We start from the raw sequence: 20,500 nt of genomic DNA, 5'->3' as shown, positions 1-20,500 counted from the left end.
CTCCTTGTAGGCGTTGGTGTTCTCCGGATCCTCTAGTTTTTCCCCAACACAAGCCAAACAACCATTTAAGGAATTGGCCAAACTTCCCGTTTATAGGACCTTTTAGAAAAATAACTCAAAATCTGAATCTTTATCCTGGAGAAATCCGATTCGCGATAAAAGCTCGTTTTGACAGATGTCCAGTAGGTATATGATAGGAGTGCTAAGAAGAGGAAAGGTAAACAAATCAGTAAAAGTAAATAATAGAAAAAAGATATACAAGTTGTATGTTAAACTTAATTCGCACCGTACGTAGCCAACCGTGCTAATTGGAGGTGTGCCGTAATCACAAGTTAACATTGCATAAGTACATCAATTAATAAATAAATTCCTAAACTTGGGAAAGGCAGCACAGTCCCAGACCACACCAAGACAACAACATAGTCCCCTCAATAATCGCGAAGGTCGATTTAACGCGTGTGCCTGACGCCAGAGCACGTCACCGTCGAATGGGCGACGTGAAGTGGGTGTAGATGGCGGTGGCGAGCCCGTAGTGGTGGGTGTCGGGCTCCATGCCGGAGCAGAAGTAGATGGCCTGCATCATGCAGCGCATGGCCAGGATGCGCAGCAGAGTGTTGAGGTATGGTGGCGCTCCCGGCACCGCCGCCCGGTCCAGGGACTCGGCCAACGCCTTAGCTGAGTCCACCTGGATCTCGATGTTCTGCGCAAAAAAATCGGGCACACCGGCGTTTGTGAGGTGACTATCCCGCACGTGGCTTGTAGTTCAGTGCTGGGGAAGCAGCAAGGGTTGTGGTGTATTGGAAAAAAAACGTTATTCAGCGCACTTCCTGTGGGCATTCAGGTTTCCATAACCTGGCTTGCCAGGAGAAGGCAGTACAGCAAGTGGATTAATCTACATCTGGCACAGTGCCTGGCTGCCTTCCAGCGTTGTCTGTGGTTCGTCACACCTTTTGAGTTGTTCTGCCTCTAAGGGCGAGTGGAAACTATACGGCTACATCTCAAGATAAAGGTAAAAGGTGCAGCCCTGCAATTGCTCGCTCAGGCCAATACTGACATCGTTTCAAGACACCTCTGCTTCACAGTAGGGGGTAGCACATTCCCACCCATTTTGAGCATAATGTTCATCACAATAAGTCGACCTGATATTTCAACATTTCATTGCTGGAATTTATCTAAAATTAAATACAGTACTACATTTATCGTGATGGTTTTTTGTTGCTTATTTCTGTGGAGTAGCTGGGAAACGAGCCGAGTCCTTCAACTCCCTACACTTGATAACACAGTATGTTCAATGTGGCTGCTGAATTTTGAAGCCAGGGTCCCAGCTGTAATCTCTGGGTCATAGGGTGACCCAGGTGACCCTTGCAAATGAGACTATTATGTTCTCTTGAGTTCTCACCCGGTTAAACCAAAAGACCTCAAACAAAAATTTGAGCCACCCGACGACCTCTGAATTCCTTGCGAGGAGGATGATATTGAAGGAAGGTTAACAGCAATCTAGAGACAGTAGAACCCCTCTTAAAGACGGTAATTGGTTCCACGAACACGAGCATTAAAGGATTTGGTCATTAAGCGAGTATAGGAAATACGTGTTAAAAGCTTAATTCGTTCCGATAGCATCGAAAGTTTCCCTTGTTCACCCAAAAAACGTACTTTATAATATTTAAACAATGGATATTAATACATAAAGATACTAACATTATAAACACATCATATTAAAATAAACACTGTTAATAAATGCATGAATTCATTTTGATTTAAAACTTTCGTGACTGCAGGGATTCATATTCTTGGTTCTTTCGGTAAATTCACGTAGAAGGGAAACAATAAAATAATAAAAATATACAACAATAAAATTCTCACGACGTTTCGACTGCAACACAAGCAATCATCATCAGGTGTGAAAACCACAACAAGAAAATTTGAAAAAAGTGGCGGTTATTTTAACGTTAGCACCACGGAGAGAGATTTGATAAGCCATTTCGGGTCTTAATTGATTGATCACGCTTAAGGTGGGTGTCAGAACGCATCCATTATTTTTTGTCTCCCCCCTCCTCTTTTCCGAACAAAGATGGACTCGTCCATCTGAACAAACTGTCAAATCTCCTTTTACGTGGCATTAATTCATATTTACTGTACCTACAAGAGCCCGTCGTTAACAGGGAAATGGTCGGTTAAGCCTACACATTGAGCTCTATGGAGGCCCGTTGTTAAGCGATTAGTTAACAAGGGTGGTCGTTAAAAGGGGTTCTAACTCTACCTTTGATTTCGCCGCCTTCACCAAGATGTCGTAGTTGGAAGGCGGAGGCGCCGGGTGGCGTCGGAGCAGCGCACACTCGGGGAATTCGCCTACAATGCGCTCCGCCATGGAGATGTTGGCGAGCAACATGAACTCCTCCACCATCGAGTTGGTCTCCCTGTGTACACGCACCATTTCCGCCACCACAACACATCAACCACAAGGGTCAAGATTCTTTATCTTAGATTATTTTGCTGATAATAAATTTCCCACGTGATAAGCCACTTTGTTCAGCTATCATTTGTGGTCAGGGTTTTACTTGGTAAGATAAAAATAGTTTAGTTTCATTTGTATATTTGTTTAAGTTATTTAATTACCTTTCCAATACTTTGCAATCCTAACGTGTGCTTGTATTGTTTGTTGTTGTAACGTTGTGACCTGCCCCAACTGGACATCTGTGAAAAAAGAGCTTTATAGCTCATCGGATTCTTCCAGTAGAAATATATATTTTGATTCTGATAGAGAGGTCTGCACAACAGTCGGATTGCAGTCATGGGAGGTGTCTTCTTGACGAGACTCACTTGAGTTCCTTGGTCTGCAGGTCGATCGGGTCATGGGTTTCGCTGTCCATGTGGAATCGGACCTCAGGGGATGCCAGAGTCAATGCCCTATGGGTGGAGAAGGGACATGAGCGATTATCATGTCCAGCCAAAACAACACAGAATCTTAATATAAGACACTTCACAAACTCAGATATTTGAGTTGAACATGCACAGCTCGTTAAGTCAATCCACTGCTGGATGAGGGCCGCCCCCTGTCATACGGGTCGTGGGGTGGTTTTACCGTACTTAACCGTGGTGGTCAGTACGCGTTGGCAAAGGTGGGGGAGCACAGACATGGGAGCATTAAGAAGAGTAAAAAATTTATGTCACTGCATTATCCTCTATTGCCCACAATGTAGCCCCGCAGCAGCCTGTAACACTCCAATCTAGAAGGATGTTATTAACCAGGTAAAACCTTAACTTCTTTATTGTTGCCTTCATTTCCGCATCTCCAGCTTCTTCAGCCTCCCACTCCCAGCCCCACTCACTTCCCCCCCCCCCGGCATTTTGCCGTGCTCGCCCCTTTAATCCCTCTAGCAGCACCCCACTTCCCCTACCCCACACCCCCCATCTCTATCTCTCCCCCCTTGCTCCCCCCCACTCTCTTACCTATATAGCCTCTTGTTACAACAGCCCTTTTTTGCCCACTTCAGCAATTGTTTCTGGCTGTGGTTGTCCCACCTGAAGAAGGATGCTTGTGTTGCGCCCGAAACGTCATGATTTAATTTAGTTGTTATTTTATTTTATAGTTTTACCTACGTGACTTTACCGAAAAAAACCAGAGTATGAATCCTGTAACACTTGTTTGTGCATGATATTCACCCAAGCCTCATGCATCATGGGGTCAAAAAAGCAACAGGTGCAGCCTTGCAATTGCTTGCTCAAGCCACTGCTGGAAGAAGGGGGCTCCCATAAGAGGCGGCCCCTCTAGGGATACACCCTTTTACAGTCCCTCTCAATGTATTTTAGCCTACTCTTCCACGCTGGCCGGATGTCTTAGAAGACACGGGAGTAACCACACTTTACCGCGCCACAGGCGACCTGCCGATCGACTAAATGCGGTGCACACATTAATACTGCTCAGCGCTCCAGTGGCGGTGGAGGGGATGAGGATCTTGACAATGAGTTACCCGTTTTGAATGTGCCTCTGCTTGAGGATCTTGGGCAGGGAGTTGAGGCCACGCAAGCTGCTGGTGACCGGATCCTTCCGCCCAGCGTCGTCCATCATTAGCTGAGCCTCTGCGTACGTCAGAGACGCCTGCGGGGATACGATGAACACACCACGGGTGAACCATGGGGTCCTCGCAATTACACAATGCCCACGCCTGATCCAAGCCCAAGCCAGAACTCAACAGATGTCTACGTGGCTCCCGATGACCACTGAGAGTTACGCTCACCCAAAGAAAGTAAAATTGATATATTTTTTTAATTCTCAAAGCTGGAATTTAACCAAATTTAGTGCAATGTAATTTGGTGGTCTTTCATGCAGTGAGTTTAACACGTAGGCTTTCGTGACCAATATCATCCATAATACAGGTTGTTTGGGTTAGATTGTGTAAATACATAAATGTGTCGTTAAACCCGCCACCACCCGACACAGCCGACTAGTAAGGGTTGTCACATAAACAGAACGTGGCCAATTCGTCACTGGTACAACACACCGGTGTGCTGTACTCGTGACGAATTGGCATGTTCTGTTTACGTGACAACCCTTATTAGTTGGCTGTGTCGGGTGGGGGTGGGTTTAATGACACATTTACATATTTACACGATCTAACCTAAAAAAACAAACCTGTGTTTTGTGCAGTGATTGTTGACTGGACAGAGACCATCAACTCACTACTTTCATGTCCTACCTCGCACCTCCGATTAGCACAGTTGGCTACGTACGGTGCGAAAGAAGTTCAACATACATACTACCACTTGTGAACCCGTTTCATCTCGCTACACTTGTGAACTCAGAGGTGCAAGCTCAACGCTCTGACCTCTCAGCCATCCGGAAACCTCAACTGCACTAACATAGCAAGGCACCGATACAATACACGTGAAAGCAAACGAGAGTTTTACAAAAACTGAACGTCTGTGGGGGGGGGGGGGGGGGGGAATCACCTTGGAATTGATGATGCTCTTGGTAAAACGTGTGCTCACAATCTCAGTGTTCACTCAGGAAAGCCTCGCAAAGTCTCGAGACTCTTTTTCAGGAGGGTCTTGCCAAGTTTTTGGTAGTCGAGTCATTCTTTCAGCAGCGGGATGTTTGGCCAAATACCGGTTTGGGTTGTTACAAATTACTCAACTAGAATATATATGTAGCAACCATTGTTCGACTGCAAAAGCTTTGCAGTACCCTCCCGAAGTTATGAGATTCAGTGAGGCTTTCCATGGTTAAGGATCATAGTAGTAATAACACGTTTATGTTAGCGATGAGAGGAAACCTGATAACCTGGAGTCAACCCATGCTAAATAGGGGGAGAACATACAAAATCTACATGGAAAGGCAACCAAGTCGGGCATCAATCTTAGGCCATTCTTGCTGTGAGACATGTGTTACCATTGTGCCATCCTGGTTTGGCTGCTTATGTATGTACACATGCTTGTGTGGATCTGTACAATGACACTTAAACAGTGCCACGCATCATGGGATTACATGTGCACCTGGCAACAACGCACGTTAGCTGCTGAGTATGGGTTGCAATGTGCACACTCGCGAGTTCACAGTTGTTGGTGCATCTCACCGGTCGACGTTGGATCTCAAGGAACACAGGTTTGAGCTCAATAACTCTGGCACCATATCAATCCTCTGCAGGCGCACAAACACATAAACGCAACAACTTCTCTGTCAATAAACACAATCTGGCAAATACATATGCACCAACTCAACGAGTGTTTTGCAAGCAAACCCACACATGATTAAGTCACCTGCAGGTAACTGTTCAGCAAGGGGATGTTTTCGCGAATGCCAGTTAAGATTGTATGGGTTTTATTTAGAGGAAATCTGATGAATCCAGAGGAAACCCATTCACTAACAGGGGGGAGAACAAACAAAGCTGCAAGCAAAAAGGCACAAGAGTTGAGTAATCAAACCCAGCGTCTCCTTGCTGCAAGGCACGAGTGTTACCACTGCGCCGATAGCCTGCCGCTCATGATGTCACGGTACATCATATTATAAGAAATCCACAAAAATCACCTCGTTTAAAACATCATGAGAGATATTTAGCATTGTTGTTGCACATTTTTTAAATTCTAATTCATTTTTAAGTTATCGTTATTCATACGGGAAGTACTGAAAAGCACGCAAAAAAATGTGATGAAAATGGCAAATACAATTACAAAGTTGTGGGGAAACTGGTACCGCGATGATCGTTACATCGTAATATTTTACATCATGTCGTAAAGTTAAGAATGAAAGGATGAAATCGGCGGGTCGTAAAACACTTGATATTGTGGCAAGAAGAAATCCACATCTCACCTTCTCACACAGGTAAACTGTGGTACCACGCAGAGATGCCTCCTCATCCAAGGCATTCCCCGGCCGGATAAAATAGCTCACATCGGCGATGTGTACCCCAACCTAGAACACACATTAACACACCGTCACCACCCTCACATGCATGGATGTGTAATGACAGGGTGATACCTGCGGCCTGTAAGGGTAATTAAGGTTATAGCTGCATTACATAATGCCTTATTATGAAGGGGCGTATCTGGGGTAAAGGTCAACGGCGGAGTCAGTCGAGAAGCTCCGGGAACCATCCCGAAGGGCCTAGAAGGTTCTAGAAAGGGGGCGTGGCCAGAGGTGGAGCTTGGCCACTCCAGGCAGATATAAAGAGCACCGAATCAGAACTTCGGGGCTGTTAGCGTGGGGTCTGGGTCCTGGTTGCGTCGCTACGGTCGTCATCTCTTCGTCTCCGACCACGTGGCTGGTTCTTCTGCAAGAGCAGCTCTGTCTCCGCCGCTACGCTCGTCAACCAGCCAGCGTAGCTACGCAGGACGCAAATGGGCTGCGTGTTTGTACAGCCTAGGTGTAGCCGCGTTACGAAGTGTATCGCCCTGTGTGCTTTTAATAAATAAGACGCCTTCTACTAGACGTCTGGCGGAAGTCGCTCACTCCACATGCATGCATAACCTCCACCATAGCCACTCCAACCAAAGCACAATAATGTGAAATGAAATGCACACCCATTACTACCTGGTGCATTCATTGTGAACCAGGCATTCGGCCAGTGACGTGGACACTTAGGCCAGTGGGGTCTTAGCCATGGCTTGGCTCAGGCTTGGCTCTCGCGCAACATGCATTGAGATTATTTCTATTATTTTGGCTGCTATAAATGTCCAAATGATGGGCCACTTTGTTGAGCTATTCAGTTGTGGCCAGGTCACTAATCAAAAATAAATCAATACCTCAGTGGGCTTTTCCTGGTAAGATGGGGATGGTTTAGTTGTATTTGTTTGTGTTTGGGTTATTTGTTGATCTTTCTTGTACTTTGCACTACTATTATGTTTTTGTACTGTTTGTTGTTGTAACGTTCTTACCCACCTCTACTGGACATGTGAAAAATAGCTTTATAGCTCATTGGATTCCTCCAGTATAAATATTCTGATTCTAATTCTCAATAAGCCACATCAAAGCAACGCTTAAAACCCAAGCTGCCTCTAAGCATGGTTACAGCCCTGAGCCTCCGTGTCCCTTGTGCCTCCACGTATATCTCTGCATGCTCCCAGCCACGCTCAGAATTTCCGTGAGCTGAGCCTGAGCCAAGGCACAGCTGAGCCACTCATACTTCTTTGGAGGCAACGGAGCAGATCAAGCCAGAACCAAGCCATGTTGAAATCAGTCCTGACCGGTGTTAGCCATGACTGGAACTAAACCAGCTTGACAGGATGAATGTGCAGTGCACTTATCATTGTGCCACTTAAACTCCCCTTGTAACCTCCGCTAGCATTGACAAAACCATGAAAGGAATAGGCACGAATTACCGCGACCGTGACCACGATTACCACCACCAAATGAATACCTCGGTGTTCCCATTGTCGAGCGGTTTGCAGTGTAGGGCATCGTCGATGTCTGTGCAGCCTGGAGGATCCACACTGCAGATGGACAACGCACGAAGGTCCTCCCTGCCAGCCTGGTCCTTGTACGGGACACACACAGCACCAGGTTCAACAAAACGCTGCCTTACAACAAACAAAACACAGGGTGAGCCATACATGGGTAAACCAACTTCATTCTAATGGCGTTCTATCTTCTCAATAGGCGACTGAATATTCTGAAAGTACAGTCCGTTCTCCTATAACTCTGCGTGTTTTCATATCGTGAATTAGATATAATGCGATGAATGCATTAGGGAACACATTTTTTCATAACATGGATGCGAATTGGATAAAAGGCGATCGAGTGAACAGAACTGCGTTGTGCGAGGCAGAATAAGCGGTTGTACGGTTGCCTCGGTGTAGCATCACACAAGGCGGGATGTTTCTGGATGCTTCTAGATGCTACTCACGTACCCGAAGTCTTTGTTAAGCCTGCGTACGCATCTCACGTGTTATCGCGGACTGTGCTTTACCCTATATTATTTATTATGCGATTTTTCCACAATTCGGTGTTCTTCAGGAACGCAAGTACAGCGTTATAGGAAAAAAGTCTGTAGTCCCCTTGCTCCATTCATTTATGTACTGGACCATCTCCACGGCTACTGCAAAGTCCTCCATATCCTGGCTCACCACTTTGATCCGCATCTCTCGAGGCCTGCCTCTTGGGTCTCCGCCCTGGTGCTTCCATAAGTCCATCGCCTTCATTCCTCCGATGTGAATTTCCTCTCTTCTTACGATGATGTGTCCGAGCCATCGACTTTCTTTCAGGTCGACGGCTTTTCTATATACGGTCTGCGGTAAAGGTGTAGAGCCCCGTGGCTTCTCGTTCATGACAGTGCAGCGGAAGGACCTCGACTGGAGGGAGAGCTCCAGAGAGGTCCTCTAGAAGGTATTCTACGCAGGCCAAACATCTTGAAACTATTGCGGTTTGACAGCACGATGATGATGATGGGGGGTGTTTTCGCATTTGTCTATTGTCGGGGGCCTATACGTCGGGGGCCACACGTCATGGGCCACACCAAAGGCCACCCAGGGGCCACCAGTGGCCCGTGGGCCTTGTAATAAAGAACATTGAAGTAAAGGATTCTCACATGCACGACCGAACACACCAACACACCGCAGGCGTAAGAATTGAACTCAATCGATGAATTGACATATCGTCACACGTCTCATGCGTACCTCTGCTGTGATGCTGAACGTGAGAGGGGGCAGGCATGCAAGTACGGCCTGGCTGAAGGGCTGGTGTGGCACGTCGTGCTCCAGCAGCAGCACCTCCGTCTCCGTCTCCTTATCCCCACATTCGCCCAGAGAGCGCGCAAAATGGCCCTGCACAAGCACACCGACGATTAGCACGGTTGTCTACGTATGGTACGGAAGAAGTTCAACATGCATATGCACATACGTGGCCAATCGTCACCGGTATCCCTTTTCCACTGGTACATTGGAACCCAGACAGTGCAGATCTCTCGAAGTGTCTGTGGTCACCCACTGGCTTTTTGCCGTGTCGAACCAGAACCAAACCGTAGTATGCTGGCCCCACAAGGCATCCAAATCTATCCGGGGGCCGAGCAGGGCCAGGGGCGGGGCTAGGGACACGTTGTGTGACGGCAGTCGGTACACCACGGGGACGTGGCACCACAGCATCATCTGCACGTGCCTAGACTTGTTCAAAGCATTGACCGTCCATGGCATGGATCCGCTTTTGCAGTGGATAAACAACCTGCAGCCTACTAAACCGTGCCAGCCATGGTGTCGCTCGGTTGTGCAGTGGCAAATAGGTATGAAAAGCACAACCACAATGCCAACCTTGTACCTAACGTACATTATGCAGAATATTAACCGACATCTGTTTAAACAAAGATACAACCCAAAGAATACATCTTAACAATATATTTAACTTTTCACCAATTTTGTTTCTCATTGTGTTAATGGTATTGCACAAGACAAGCAATCTATACAAACCCTTCGTGGTCAAGGACGACCCACAGGAGCAGACATAACAGAGCTACTTCTAAGATCCATTGAAGTGAAATGCAGTCCAAATTGTAGGGGGGCAGTGCTTTTCCAACCACTCTGCCAATCAAAGTAATGTTCATCACATGGCAGTCAAACACAGTAGTTTTCTCAGAGATGGAAATCAAACAATCGAAGTGCACGACCAAATTTAATATCGTTTTTGGTGCAGTTATTGGTGACTGGGCTGAGACTATCAACTTACAACACCTTAATAACCTAGGTTGAATCACAGGTGAGTTTGCCATGCTTTCAAACAAAAAAATATCACAGTGGTGCCACTTCATCCACCCTGACTTCCAATTCACCGTGTCACCGTTCGTGTTTTGGGTTCGACGGCTGTATTGCATACAGAGCCGCGTGGCCGCGCGTCAAGTGACAGAAGGATGAGCCCGACGATGCCGACCACGGGACAGACGGGTGAGGTGTCACGGCGTCCGGGGCGTCACGGTGCAGTCGTACGTTCGGGTAGCGGGAGTGTCGCAGCCAGCCACCGATGGCCACCACGATGCGGTGGGCCTGCAGGGACGCTGCTTGTCTTGTCTCCACCCGCACTCGTGGCATGCGGCGGTCCGCGGGCGTGAACAGGTGGCGGGTGGCCTGCAACACGCCCAATGAGCCCCCAGTAAGGCATTCAACAAACTGTTTGGGCAAGTGCCGTCAGCACACACCTATTCAAGCTGGTACGGCAAACGACGGGGTGGGTACGGCCAGCACCATGCCCGACCGCCTTTGTCTCCACAGCGCTGATGTTTACATGCCACATCAGAGACTCATTTATGGCCGAGTCGACCTAGGGAAGGGCCCAAGACAGGTTCAGACATTTGCCGCTGTTTATTGGTTATGAGCGATAAATATAATCCAACTCGGGTCCCAGGATTCGTAGCGCAGCGCGCTAACCGCTACATTACCGCTCCCCACACGTACACACACACATGCAGATCAGCCCACCTCCTTGATTGGGCTGGGCATGAGCATGCCGCACAGCGGCCTCGAGTTCCGCTTGATGATGCCGACCACTTTGCCAGTGGGCCGACGCATCTTCCCACTTTCGGCTTTCAGCTGGAGACCAAAACAAAGGACAAACATCGTGTTGCGTAATCTAAGCAAGAGCGACGACAGCAGCAGCAGCTGGGATAGCACCGGGAGATGACAACGCAAACTCAAATGAGCACTCACCACAGTAGCGTCTCTCTCACACACTGAAATAATGAAATAACTATTTTTTTAACCAACTCACTGCATAACACAATACAATTTGGCTTGAAGGGGAAGGAGCAATCCAAAACAATAGCGCTTAACCTGCGGATGTGGTTTCATGCTGTGTCTCATCAATGTCAATAATGAGACTGACGCTTTGTTAAAATGACAAAAGATCACAGTGAGGAGTCCTCCGTAAATATTTATAAGTTAAAACAGTTCTGGCGATTGATAGAATCAACCGGAACACGCCCATCAGATACCACACGTTTAAAAAAAAACGCGTAAGCTTTTGCGACCAATATTATCTACAACAAAGGTTACCCTCCCATCTAATTCACAATTTGATGCTTAATCTCTCGATTCTTTATGATTTCACTGATTGACATTTTCTCTTACCTGCTTAGCACATCAGTCACCCTATATGTGTTTAATGTTTACGTAACGTTTTAATAAGTATAACTGTGCAATGATCAGCCTATAAATAATCTGCCCAAGCCAACTTGCACTACATGCGATTTAATATCTAACACTTGTTTATGTTTGTGCAATATTGTCGACTTTTCATAAACCACAGTTGTTTGCGTGCCAATTTCAATTAACTTCATTGCTGTACTTTATTATGTTTTGCATTTTGTCACTGTGGTATGTATGCATGTAGAACTTATTTCGCACCGTACACAGCCAACCATGCTAATCGGAGGTGCGCGGAAAGGACAACAATCTAAATACAAAAAGCAGTTCTAAAGAAATTAGTTTTCAATATAGAGGCCACCCTGTGACCCATGTCCCTCTCGCAAATGATACGTGTCCTGATCTCTTGAGTTCTAATTAAGTTAATTAAAATAAACATTAAAAAGGAGCTCAGACCGTGGAAGCGCCACCGTGTTGAGCCTGGATATGCATAACAGGTGGTATAGGCTCTGCGCCAAAATGGCAGGCAGCAGAGCGCAGTACAGCAAAATGAACTGTTGTCCTGTCCTTCTATGCTCCTGATCTATGCCCCCCCCCCCGTTCAGCAACCCGCATCGAAGTATGGTCAAATAACCCCTACGTACATACAAAAATAGTATGAAATGATTAGCACTCCTGACTTGATTTTGAAGTAATGTAATGTAAAGTCATTTAATAAACGCAAAATCAAGCTAACAGCATCTCTAATGTGGATTGTTGTCTGGTCACACGGTGTTCATTATGTTTAAGGTCTCTCTTGAAGTGGTTGAGTTTTTGTTGTTATTCTTTGTTTAAACTATGTTAAAACTATAATCTTAGTTTTTTTTTTTGGTAAAGTCACGTTGAAGGGAAACAACAAAATAATAAAATATATATAAAACAATAAAAAATTCTCACGACATTTCGAACATAACTCAAACGGTCGTCTTCAGGTGTGTTGGTTTGCATAAATTTATTTTTAAACGGTGCATTTATAGTTAGACGTTAACAAAGTCGTAATTAATCTCAGTAACAGTTCTATTTCCGATAGTCTGAAATCCGTTTTAGCTAAAGGTCTAAACTTTGCAGTCACACCTAAACACATACCAGTTAATGATATAATTGCCCAAGTAGACGTTGCTCTCAGGGGCCTGGGTCACATCGCTGCAGACGTAGCAAGATCTGAAATCGCTGCAACCCTCAAAAACGCTAAGATGCCAGCTAGCAACCTCAGCAAAGATGAGCGTTTTGAATTATATAAATTAAAAAAGAGGAATGATATTGTAGTCCTCTCAGCTGACAAAGGCAATGCTACTGTCATCATGGATAAAATAGAATACAACAACAAAATTAAAGAATTACTCGACGATGGTAGTTATACAAAAATAAAAAGAGATCCCACCAACAGCCTCGTCACACAAACCAACAAAATAATTTCTGATTCAACCGCATTAATTGATCAATCTAAACAGTTTTCGTTGAAACCTTCTGCTGCCAGGCCACCAAGATTATACGGCTTACCAAAAATACATAAAGTAGATACACCCCTTCGTCCCATAGTCTCTACTATCGGCTCCCCCACCTACAAACTAGCTCGTTTTTTGTCTGAAATCCTGCGTCCTTTCACTGGAAAGACCACCTCTGTGGTACAAAATTCGACTCACCTGGTATCGACAATCAAGGGTATTTCCCTGTCCCCAGACGACCTGCTTATCAGTTTTGATGTAGTTTCCTTATTCACCAAGGTTCCTGTACCTGACACCATTGCAATCATTGAAGACTTGGTTCATCAAGGACTAAACACTGAGGTACCCCCCCTGGTGAGACACTGTTTAACCAATACATACTTCACTTGGAATGGAACTTTCTACAAACAAACTGAGGGCACCCCAATGGGCTCCCCCCTTTCTCCAGTTATAGCTAACATTTTCATGGAGAAATTTGAGACTGACGCCATCCAGACTGCCACTCTGCGCCCAACCTTATGGAAGAGGTACGTGGATGACACTTTTGTCATCTGGCCACATGGCCGGCTTGCTCTAGACCAATTCTTCGACCACATCAATTCCATACACCCAGCCATCAGATTTACCATGGAAGTCGAAATAGATGGCAAGATACCTTTTTTGGATGTCCTAATTAAAAAGAGACCTGATGGTTCAATGAGCCACTCTGTCTACAGGAAAGCTACCCATACGGATGCTTATCTGAAACCGGATTCCCACCACCATCCATCACAGAAGAATTCTCTCATCAAGACTCTGTATCATAGAGCCCAATGCATATCCGACCAGGAACACATAAGCAGTGAACTCAAGCACGTACACCAAGCTCTTAGGGCTAATGGTTACTCCGACTATACAATCCGCAAAGCTATCACTCAAACCATGAAGAAGAACCCTCTTGAGGAGCCTTTCAAAACCATCACTTTACCCTACATTGCGGGGGTCACAAAAAAGATCTCCAAAATCCTGAATAAACACAAGATCCAGGTCCGTTTCAACACATTACATAAAATCCGTGATCTGGTTCCGTCTGTAAAAGATGTGATTCCGGACATACAATACCCTGGTGTCTACAAACTAAGTTGCCTCTGTGGTAGTAGTTACATTGGAGAAACCAAACGCCATGTCTCGGACCGCATTCGTGAACACAAAGCAGACCTTAAACACGGTAGGACCAACACCTCGGCCGTGGCAGATCATTGTTCTAATTCAGTAGGCTCACATGCCATTGACTTTTCCAAGACAGAGGTTCTTTGTAAGCCATCTGGCTTCCATGAGAGATTCGTTCATGAGGCTATCCACATATACAAGCACAGAGACAATTTCAACCGAGAAGATGGATTCTATCTTAGCAATCATTGGAAAGATTTGATAAACCATTTCAGGTCTTAATTGATTGTTCACGCTTACAGTGGCTTTCAGACAGCATACATTATAAAAATTTCGTCTCCCCCCTCCTCTTTTCAGAATATAGATGGGCTAGTCCTAAATAAACTGCCAAATCGTTGCGCGTGGCGCTAACGTTTTTATAAATAAATAAATGCGCCATTTAAAAATAAATTTATGCAAACCAACACACCTGAAGACGACCGTTTGAGTTATGGTCGAAACGTCGTGAGAATTTTTTTATTGTTTTATATATTTTATTATTTTGTTGTTTCCCTTCAACGTGACTTTACCGAAAAAAAACTAAGAATATGAATTACTGCAGTCACGAAAGCTTTAAATCAAAATTTATATTAAAACTATTTAAAAACTATAAACTAAATAACTTTACCAGGTAAGGACCCTGAGAGCTCTATAGCTCTTTTTAAGTGACCTGGTCACAAATGATCGTTCAGTGAAGTATCTTATCACATTTGAAATTGATAGCAGCCACATACTCTAAGTGCATGTCAGATTGTAACTGTGGAGGGAAAAGCCGGAGGACCTGGAGAAAAATCCATGCGACCACGGGGAGAGAGACACGCACACTGCAGGTGTCTGGGTTTGATTTTGGTTCGGCAGTGTTGACGCTCCACTCACCACATCCTCTTCACTCTCTTCTGCAACGTCCCCTGCGACGCCCTCATCGTGCAGGACCAGCGAGGAGGGGGCAACCCAGCGCTCCTCGGGGAACATCTCCACGCACTCGATGTCGTCGTGCATCGCGCGGTTTAAATGCTGCAGCCCCTGGATCAACACCTGCACGCAGACAAAAAAGATCCCCCGTATAGTCTTAACAGACCGCTGGGCCAAGTGCTGTTAGAGAGCAGCATATACAGTAAAACCTTGGATTGCGAGTAACTTGGTCTGTGAGTGTTTTACAAGACAAGCAAAATTTTTAATAAATATTAATTTGATAAACGAGTGAGGGTCTTGCAATACGAGCAGCTTTGTACTGCCGAGCGTCACGTGATCACAACTGATATACGAGTGCTTTGATATACGAGTGCTTTGGATTACAAACACGTTTCCGGAACGAATTATGCTCGCAATCCAAGGTTTTACTGTACAAGAGTTTTAATACCACGAATAAACAATTTAAAATGTAGGACTATGAGCCCATGAATCTTCTGAAACCAATGTTTTTCAGTAACATATGTTCAAGTAGGGCAATTTCTAGACTGGGTTTTTTTTTCCAACAAAGGGCCAATGTACCTAATTGTTATTTAACGTTACATTTTGGAGGTGGAAATAGACCATTCATTTTGTTAACAAAGTAGTCACAACCATCATTAGACCTCCTTTGCCAGTACCAAAATATAATAGGGTTTTTCCCCTTTTTTCTGGCAACAAAACTGAAACCTCTTACAAGGAATCAGGTGTGCATTAACCACAATACTTGTGGTCAAAATGCAAACAAAAACACACTGATAATATTTGCAATATATGCGTACGCCTTTTGGCGTCCTCTGGTCTCGCACCAATTGGGTCGAGGCTCAAAAGAAAGCCGTCCCTGGTGTGAACCAATCCGTCTCAAGGACAATGCATATATTATCATAGTGTGTTTTTTGTTTGCATTTTGACCACAAGTATTGTGGTTAATGCACACATGATTCCTTGTAAAAGGTTTCAGTTTTGTTGCCAGAAAAAAAAGGGAAAAACCCTATTATTAAAGTAGTCACAATTAACGTATATACTGTAGTTGTGGTGGCGTAGCTATCGAGTGTGCAGGCAGTGCAACTGCACCAAGACTCACAGGCCGGGGGGGCAGGAGCCAGGCTATGACACCTACGTAGGGTGCAAAAGACGTTCAAAATACAAATATTTTAGCCCAGTAGCTCTTAACCTTTACTGCAGCCTTGCAGTAAAGGTTAAGAGCTACTGCTCATGCCAAGAACGCTATGCCACTGCTTAATTATAAATTAGTTTTTAAAACTCACACAGATACGATCGGACAGCATTGTTCCTTCCAGACGCAGGCTTGTGAAACGTGTACCTCTTTATCACTGTCACCGTCCCCTCGCACCCTCAGAGTCCCCTCCAGGTAATTCTCACGACTCGCAAGGAAGGTTCCCTGGACAAACCGGCCGGAGCGCACACCTTGCTGCAGCTGGGACAGCGGGAGATGTTCGGGGAAGATTACCCGGGACTCCACCACATCCTGCACACGTACACAGCACACGCACGGCACATGCAGGCGTCAACAACAATTTTGCAACCGCCATCACGTAACGAGACGAAGGATCCAGTCTGATTTATCTCAGAGCAGTACGGCCATCCGTGTTAGAGAACGTTCCACAAAAGCGGATATCATAGAGCTACCTCTAGAGTTTCACCCTTCCGTCTCTGCTTTTTGCTAAATATGCCACGTTATGAATCTAGGATTTATTTGATTGATTGACCATTGCTGGTGAGGATGAGACGTTCTAAAAGGGAGCTGTTTAACACGTATTCTATCGCGACCAATATCCATAATAAAGGTTTTTTGGGTAAGAGCGCGTAAATGTGTGTAGTTAACCAGGTACAGCCAATTAGTAAGGTTTGTTACGTAAAACAAAACGTGTCAATTAGTTACTACTGCAGCACGCCAGTGTATTGGAGAGTAAACCCACAACACTTACAAATCGAGTATATCGTTTCCCTGGCGATTACAACCAGCGAAACGTCGTACTCAGCGCAAGGCAAGTGTCCCTTTCTTCAGTGAGGCAGCTGGATGCAACGCGGAAGTGAGGGGTCGGACAAGGGTACAGGCCCGCACCAAAAATATGAGGGGGGGCAGAGCTGATGCACGCATACGGAGTCTCACCTGCTCCGAGGCCAGTGCCAGACGGTCAATCAACTCAGGGTTGTCCAGCAAGCTGCGCACGTATTCCTCCACTGGGGGTACACAGACACGCGCAGATAAACGCAGACATTATAATTGGCGACACGATTTACCGGACGATTTAGAGTGCCACCCAAAATGTAAATTTGTTACTTTTCAAGTCATGGCTGCTAGATTTATTAATATTCCTGTTTAACTGAAGCACTGTTTAACAAGAGGCACTACAGACTTGATTCAAAGCTTTCGTGACTGCAGGAATTACTCTTTGTTTTTTTCGGTAAAGTCACGTAAAAATAAGAAATAATAAAATAACATAATAGCGTACGACGTTTCGGTTGCAACACAAGCAGCCATCATCAGGTACAGAAGAGCTAAATTTACGAGAGAGAGGAAACATAACCCCAGATGTATATACAGACACAAGTAGGGTGGAACTAACACAGATACAACAGGGGACACAGAGAGAGAAGCATACCAAACAAACAGGGTTTAGCAACATTTGGAAACCATATAAAGCAACACAGACGGTCGGTCAAAACACAATTAACGCATAGTCTGGTTGATTACGCTATTTCAAAGATTGCTAAATTGCAAGTTAAGTATGAAATTTAAAATACAGACCGCGCACACACACATAGACATCCAAGTAGAGCGGACCAGCACAGACATGCACACAGTGAAGTCGCCTTAAATAGGCAGAGAAGGTAAGGCTGAGAGACAATGGGACAATTTAGCATGAGGTATGCATGGAGCAAAGGGGGTGCAGCAGCACACACTCGAAAACACCAAGGCCCACACACAGGCAGAGACAGCACAGAGACACAAATCCAAGCCAAGAAACAAAGGCAGATACACAAGCAGAGACAACACAAAGACACAAACCTCATACCTCCCCGTAGAGGTAGTTCAGACTTGATTCGAAGCTTTCGTGACTGCAGGAATTACTCTTAGTTTTTTTCGGTAAAGTCACGTATAAATAAGAAATAATAAAAAAAACTAAATAGCGTACGACGTTTCGGTTGCAACACAAGCAGCCATCATCAGGTACAGAAGAGCTAAATTTACGAGAGAGAGGAAACACATAACCCCAGATGTATATACAGACACCCAAGTAGGGGGGAACACAGATACAACAGGGGACCTGGCTGCGAGGAAATTGCTGGTAACGCATCGACACATCACCAAAATTTGCGACTTTGGGCTGGAACGGGACGTCCACACTGACCCCAAATACGTGAAGGGCAATGTGAGTCCTAACCTTACTTAGCATCATCAGCATCATTATCAGTATCGCCAATGTCATCACCATCATCGGGATAGAAGGCCCATCACTTTAATTGTACTCAATGTTTTTATTTTATTTTGCACAGCCCCTAAGAAAAAAGAGTGGGGGGTGCTGCCACACATGGTGGTGCAATGGCCCCCCCACCCTAGACTTGCAATCTAGAGGTCGGTAATTGGATTCAATCTCTCTGCTCTGCCGATAGTTTAAAATATGGGGCAATTTCACAAATCGCCTTCCTCCTCCCCCCCCCACCATGTGGTACACGGGGTAACTCTGGCCCAGAATAACCTGTGGTGGTGACCACCAGGCTAACTACACTAATTACAACATGACTAGCTACGACAGACCGGGACCACAGCTCGGGTCCAGGTCCACGTGTTGGAGACTCGGTAGAACGTAGACGCAGACAAAGGTTTCTTCAAGATGAACAACAACGCCGGTCCCTCTGGGGGACCCGGCTTATATTCTCTGTGGCGTGGCTGGCTCCGCCCTTGGCCACGACCACCTTCTAGAATCCTCGAGCAGCAGGATCTGGACCCCGACCACGTGACCACCCCTAGCCCCCACTTGGGGCCCCTTTGTAGACTTAACCGGTCACGTGTCCTCTCGGGTCAACCAGAGTGCCATGGCCTTTTGTAACCCCTTTCATACGGCCGGCATTCCCACACCCTATCCTGTCGGGCTGGCACTGCACGCCAAGCGTGATGCCATCCAGCTGATCAATCAGCGCTGACCGAGCCCCTCTAGGGCCAGTACTACACCCACACCATAGTGGTATCCGCGATGTCAATACACCGCACGCCGTGCCTCTCTAGGGCCGGCACTACACAGTGACATCCCGTGATGTCACTACACATTTAACACTTCAGGGTAGTGGAGGGCTAGATGACGCTAATTTGGCCAGATGAATATGTGGCCTCACGCAAAAAACGTATGACGAATCGCGAAGCATCGCCCTGAACTGAATTTACTGAACGTATTGTTGTTGTGCTTGTGGCCATGCGGTCATGTCCATTAGGTGCCTCTGCCTGTAAAGTGTATGTCTTCAGAAAGCATGTTCCATGGGCTCTACAAGGTGCAGAGCGACGTGTGGTCATACAGTATGCTACTGTGAGAAATCTTATATTTTGCTGAGACAAACTTTCACTTGCCACAAACATTCGGGGCCCTGAGTACAGAAGATCCTCACAGCAGACAACGATTGTAGTCTTATCTTACACTATGATTTTTAATTGCGTAAAGTTCAGATTTAAAGCTTTCGTGACTGCAGGGATTCATCTTCTTGGTTCTTTCGGTAAAGTAACGTAGAATGGAAATAAAATAAAAAAAATAAAACGTAATAAAAAATTAAATTTTCACGACGTTTCGGCCACAACACAAGTAGCCTTCTTCAGGTGAAGGAACAGAACTGTCGGGACGACAGCACTTCAATGACTGCTGCTAAGATTCGCAGTGTCGTTTAAACTAGGTGGGAGAGGTAAAGCGCCTTGACAAAGGAGTTTACATATCAAACAGGATAATTTAGCATTGAAATAGCTGCGTTAAAGTGTTGGATCAGCAGGGTGTTAAAGTCAGAAATTAGCATGTAACTGGGAGATTAGGATGATGTTAATGTGAGGGATTAGCATGTGACTGGTCACGGAAATAGCTATGTTAAAGTCAAAGTTTCCATCTCAACAGAGGCATTTAATATATGGACGCTAAAGGACTGCAACTACCCAACTATCATACAATAAACAGATGTGAAAAAAAACTAAGTAGAAACTTCATCAATATAATAAATGTACTCAATATATTCTACAATAAATTGAGCTATAAACATAAAGTAACTGGGTATACACTACACTATCTAATGAATACCATATAGTAAACTAATAAAAAAAACTA

At 45.4% G+C, this 20,500-nt stretch overlaps 1 pseudogene; it reads right to left on the bottom strand.

Annotated features, from left to right (window-relative positions):
- Positions 1-478: 478 nt before the first annotated feature.
- Positions 479-19,273, bottom strand: LOC142923066 (exosome complex exonuclease RRP44-like; annotated as a pseudogene).
- Between the last annotated feature and the right edge of the window lie 1,227 nt (positions 19,274-20,500).

Source organism: Petromyzon marinus, unplaced genomic scaffold, assembly GCF_048934315.1.
Source record: "Petromyzon marinus isolate PM22_M1 ecotype Great Lakes invasive population unplaced genomic scaffold, UKy_Petmar_22M1.pri1.0 PM_Scaffold_26, whole genome shotgun sequence".
NCBI classification, from domain to species: domain Eukaryota; kingdom Metazoa; phylum Chordata; class Hyperoartia; order Petromyzontiformes; family Petromyzontidae; genus Petromyzon; species Petromyzon marinus.
This window is presented reverse-complemented; position numbering and strand designations above follow the sequence as displayed.